Source organism: Camelus dromedarius, unplaced genomic scaffold, assembly GCF_036321535.1.
Source record: "Camelus dromedarius isolate mCamDro1 unplaced genomic scaffold, mCamDro1.pat HAP1_SCAFFOLD_28, whole genome shotgun sequence".
NCBI lineage: Eukaryota > Metazoa > Chordata > Mammalia > Artiodactyla > Camelidae > Camelus > Camelus dromedarius.
Window position 1 is genome coordinate 269,873 of NW_026989775.1, and position 5,356 is coordinate 275,228.

The following is a 5,356-nucleotide window of genomic DNA, read 5'->3' on the forward strand; positions in this document are numbered from 1 at the left end:
AAGACCTTCATGAGACATATTGAACCTCGCTGATACTGGCAGAAATATACGGAGTGTCAACGTGACCTTGAAGAAGTTACTCAATTCCCTGCTCCAAGAACGGGTCCAAGATTCCTGACGTCTACAAGAGAAGAGATGGGAGAAATGATAAAAGCGCTAGTGTTCCTGGAAGAAGTCTTCAGAATCCACACGTCCCAAGGGGCATTTACAAACAATTTAGACCAAAATGCACCAAGACCATGTAAGACTTTGCCCATTAACACCCTAGCTATCAAGACCATGCTCTAACCTCCCTTCCACTCAGGCATCCATTGTAAAGATCAGCACCTAATGTGAAATGAAGCCAGTAGGAGAATAGCAATCCCCTCCTAGAATCAGGGTTCCAACACATTTACACTCTGAGAACAGTGGACTCCTTAAATATCAAATGCTCTCGACTAACATAGATATGATTTGAATACTTAGCTCACACAAAAGAAATGATGATCTTCCCCTAGATTCAACAAATAATGGGGTTATGTCTTCTTTGGAGTGAAGGGAGTGTGGTAAGCGAGGGGAATATTTCACTGAACTTGAATAGGTATTAGGCCTCAGTTTCACAAGACAGTATAGTCAAATATTATAAGTCAGATAGTAAACTGAAATGTAAAAGTCACCAAAGACATTAAAGACAAATGTTATGTGGACCGTCTTTCCCTTCAGTCAAGCCCCGGGTGCACTATATCATGGGTGTGCAGACTTGGTTTTGTTAAAATACTTTACCCTTCATGATCGTAAGACGAAGGGTTCTCATCAATGATAAAATACAACATGGTTCTCAAAAGCCTAGCATAGCTACAGAAGTATTCTCATAGCTATTGTGCTTCTAGGTGCTTTAGGAACCAAGCATAAATGTAGATATTTCATTTGGAATTTCTTGTATATATTTAGAGAGGAATGTTACACTTTGAAATGCCAACATTGGCCAGTAAGGGTCACTGTAAGTAAAGGGCAAACCTTGCAGAAGGGAAACGCAGTTTGGGGGTTATTTTATGGTTCCAATATTTATTTCCTTGTTCCTGTTGGTGTTGGAGGCTTCAAGTGTAAAGACTTGACATGTACCGATCAAAATTTGGACTGCTGTTTTACATTCTATCTGTTTTTTTTTCCTTAGAACTGACAAAATGTTACAAAAATAGACAAGTCTGGCTTCTAGGTAGATTTTGTATGTTTCAGAAACTAACTTCATTTTCATATAAACCCCAAAACATGTAAATCAATTCTATTAAACATTTTAAAAACTGCAACTGAGTTATCAACACATTGTCAAAAATGGAGTCTTCGGGAAACACTCCCACCATGGCTGTATAAAATACAGAGCAAAATAAACATCATATTTCTGTGAATTATATCTGGAAAGTGATGATTTATCAATGACCAATTGGCAGAGAACCAGTGCAACTTGCGCTCACTTGCTCCCATGTACACAGTAATGTAAACATCCACTCACCCAGCCCTTGGCACAGGACACTTGCCGAAGAGTGGTCTGTTATTTCCAAAGACAACATGAGGCCTCAGAGTCCTTGAAAGAGGAGAAGGTAATTTACAGAACGGAAACCACTACAGGATCTGACCTCTGGTAATGGAGCAGCAATGGTGAAACTCTGCTTTACTTGGACGCACACTCTCAAGCTGACTGCACACATGGGATTGAAGGTGATGCACTGAGTGTTAGAAGAGTGCACAGCAGTTGCTTGGCTGACAGGACTCAAAGAAATCAGCACAAAATATCCCCACAATTGATTCTGAGATCAAGAACCGAGCTGCCAAATTTGAGCTAACAGAGGCAGCAGAAAATGAGGGATAGGGGTACGGATGATGGCACACGCTTAGTCTCAGGGATCTGGATTGCGTTGTGGGTTGTGGTGGGTCCTATCAAGAGAGCAAACCGACTTGTGACCCCAATGAGAAAGCAACCACACTAGCACGCTAGTTTGAGTATATCGATATGTCCCATGGCCACATCCAATACATCATCATGACCAAGGACCAATTTGGCATTTTGCCAATAGAGCACGTGTGCGGATCAGAGATATTGCACATTGTGTCTGAGCGATCCAGGGGGCCTTGGGATTGAAATCAGTATTAAAAGCTTTGGGATCAGCTCCATTCATAACATGGAGTTGGATTACATTTTGGTTTGAGGAAAAAATGTGGAAGAGCACTGTGGTTGCCTTCGTTCACCCATGACACAAGGATGAGTGAACAAGGAATAGTGGTCAAATTCCACAGCATGAGAAGATGAAGAATTACCTTCAGCATTATCTCCCAAATGCAGATGCTACATTTTGGATGGCACTGACATGGTACTGCACCGAGGACTCATACGTCGGTCTGTAGAATCATTCCAGCAGGCCCTGTTGTATGACATCCATAGATATGTTTCCAATGGTGTATCTGTAGACAGAGAAGCTCTGGGAAATATTGGTAATATTGGGAGTTTCCCATGGCAGTAGAAAGCACAAGCTCACTGTCAGTTTCCAGTTTTGGAAATGCTCCAAAATGACATACAGCAGAATGCAGAGCTGAAAATCTTTAGAAGTTGATTTCCACAAGTGGAAGTGCCCTGTACACTTTCAGGATTCTGAGATAAGCGTAATAAAAATGAGGTTATACAAATCGAAATTTTATGCTGTGTTCATCACAACAAAGGCAACACAGGCAATTAGAGTTATACCAGACCACACACACAAGAGCAGGACATAGAATCAATGTGTAGGAAAAATTTTCCTCACAGAAATATCATGGAATTGCTTACAAAAAGAGTCTAAAATATTCACATATCAAAGCCCTATAATTCTACATTAGATACCTGATAGTACTTGACCAGTAGAGATAAAGAAGAATAGGAAAAGAAAAAGGAAGTACCATTTTCAGTTCCAAAGAGACTGAAGGCCCAAAAATTAAGGTTTCAAATGACTAGGATGCATAACGCTACCAGAGCAAGCATTGAATTTGGTGGTGAGGAAAACACTGAAGAAAAAGAGTGTCTCAGATTCACAAAAGGCAGAATACCAGAAAAGGAGTAGCGAAATTCTAAGGACGAGCCAAATAATATAAGAATACTCAAATGATGAGATAATAACAGTGTTAAAGTCAGTCCTAAGCACACTAGATAATGCAGAGGGACTCGTGAATGACTGTGAAAGCAGGGGAACAGAAATCCCACGAGCAGAAGAATACATAGAAAAGTAAGTGTAAACCATTGCAAACATTTCTGTTGAATCATGGGGTAAGACAAATCATGAAATACTACGAAACATAAGAGTCCCAGAAGGGAATGCAAGAGATTAAGAAAAAAATATCTGAAAATATATTTGTAGAAAAATCAGACTGAAACATTCTAAAAGCCAAGAAATAATCATCTATAAGATTTCAGGAAGTACACTGCGTCCAAAGGAGGTGGAATCCCAATAGACCTACAAGCAGATGTATAATTTCAATCTACAAAGTTCACGATCATCCCATTGATTTAAAATGCACCTAGACGAAAGCAACTTAGTCAAAACAGAACCTCCAGAGGGCTTTCAGCTGATATCTCGACAGAAATATTGCAGGATAGGGAGGAGTGCCAGGATATAGACCATAAACTGAATGAGACAAAGCTGCAATCTAGGTTAGCCTATGCCACATGTCAGCCATTAATAATAACGGCAGAGCTAGAGAATTTCACAGACCGGCAAAACTTAAAAGAAATCGGCAGTTCGAAACTAACCCTAAAAGAAAAATTGAGAATTCTAACATGAATAGAAAGTAGCAAGATATAATGGGTATAAGAAAACCATTACTGGAAATGCAGGCAGAGCTTGAGATTCAAAGAATAAAAAAGAAGAAAGCAAGGAGGACAGCAAAACCCTAGAGTTGTGAGAGGGAAGCAGGAAATCATAGGTTATTTAAACACTATCTTAACTTAATCAGCTTCTATGACTCTCTGTTTGAAGCAAACGGAGAGATGCATGGCCTAAAGTGTTTGGAAAACAAACAACAAGGAAACAAACAATCAATCAAACAAACACAAAAAGTGTACGATTGTCTGAAATATACCAAAGTAAACATGAATATTCAAAAGAAAATACTCAAAGTGATGTCATGGATCATTCAGCACATATCGACCCAGTATCGATGCTTGCATGCAGTCAACACGATTGTATTCAGAAAAATCATGAGTGCATAAATATTCATAAATATTGATTCATAAGAGTATATCGTGACCTAAATCAAATGCCGTGTTTGAATAAAATGTAGTCATAGACCGTGATATAGACTTACATGTTTTCCAACAGGATGAATGAATGCCATATACTACCCTAGGTAGAGACGAAATGGCATAAGCCTATAAGAAACACAAGTAGCTCTGCAAAACTGTACTAAGAGCAAACGAGACAGACAGTAAAGGTCACATAGGGATTGGTTTCATTTCTCGGAATTTCAGCCCCCATGAAACAAATGGATCCATTTTCTGAGAGCTTGGGTGTTTCAGCATAAAACAACAGACGTATATGTATTCTGGGTGAATGGATATTACACAAACATGAGTCTCCTTTAGTGGGGTCTCTGTGCTCTGCGAGCTGTTAGAAAGTTTCAAGACGTGTGAAAACATAAACTAAAACTGGACACACTTCCCTCCGTTTGTACTGTATATATAGATCTGAACCAAAGGAAAGAGGGAAGAAAAAAGGACAATGGCACGCTAGTGGATAGAATCACATTTAACTTAGGAACCTCTCGTTTGATGCAGCCCCTCCACCAACAATAACAAGAAGCAGCAACCATTGGAGATGGCAGTTACCGGTTGGATTCTAGGTGGAATCTTGTTGTGTACCACGAGGCTTGTTCTGGCTGGTGGATCCAAGGTAACTGGGCAGAATTCTGTGGGTGGATCAGTGTGATGGAGGGGCTGCTGCCCTTTGTGGAGATTGGCTTAGGTCTTTTGTTCGGGACGCTGTGTAAGTTCGAGATAATGCTGCTGCCCAAAGACCTAAGTTCACGGGTAAGTTTCCAGAACCTGAAAGGGCAGACAGTGGAAGATCTGCCTGTCATCAGCTTACTGGTGAGGCTCCGAGGTACTTTCAGACTTGCCCAGTCCTGTTGAAGTCGACTTTATGGGAGACACGAAGAGAAGCTGGCAGAAAAGCTGGCTGCACGGATTGAGGAGAGATGCGAACATATTGATGAGAGTTGTTCCGCTACAATGGAGAATACCGGCATGGAGACATCTCTAGAGAATACCAGGCCTGAAAGACATTCATGAGACCTACTGAACCTCTGTGATACTGGCAGAAAAATTCGGAGTGTCAACGTGCACTTGAGAAAGTCA

General features: G+C 40.5%; 1 long non-coding RNA gene across 1 annotated transcript; it reads right to left on the reverse strand.

Moving 5' to 3' along the window:
- Positions 1 to 1,451: 1,451 nt before the first annotated feature.
- LOC135320625 (uncharacterized) lies at positions 1,452 to 4,923 on the reverse strand. Its single transcript, XR_010379867.1, has 3 exons — positions 4,829 to 4,923; positions 2,293 to 2,436; positions 1,452 to 1,561 (listed from the first exon to the last, which is right to left on the reverse strand). It is a non-coding gene; the product is annotated as an uncharacterized LOC135320625 (long non-coding RNA).
- Between the last annotated feature and the right edge of the window lie 433 nt (positions 4,924 to 5,356).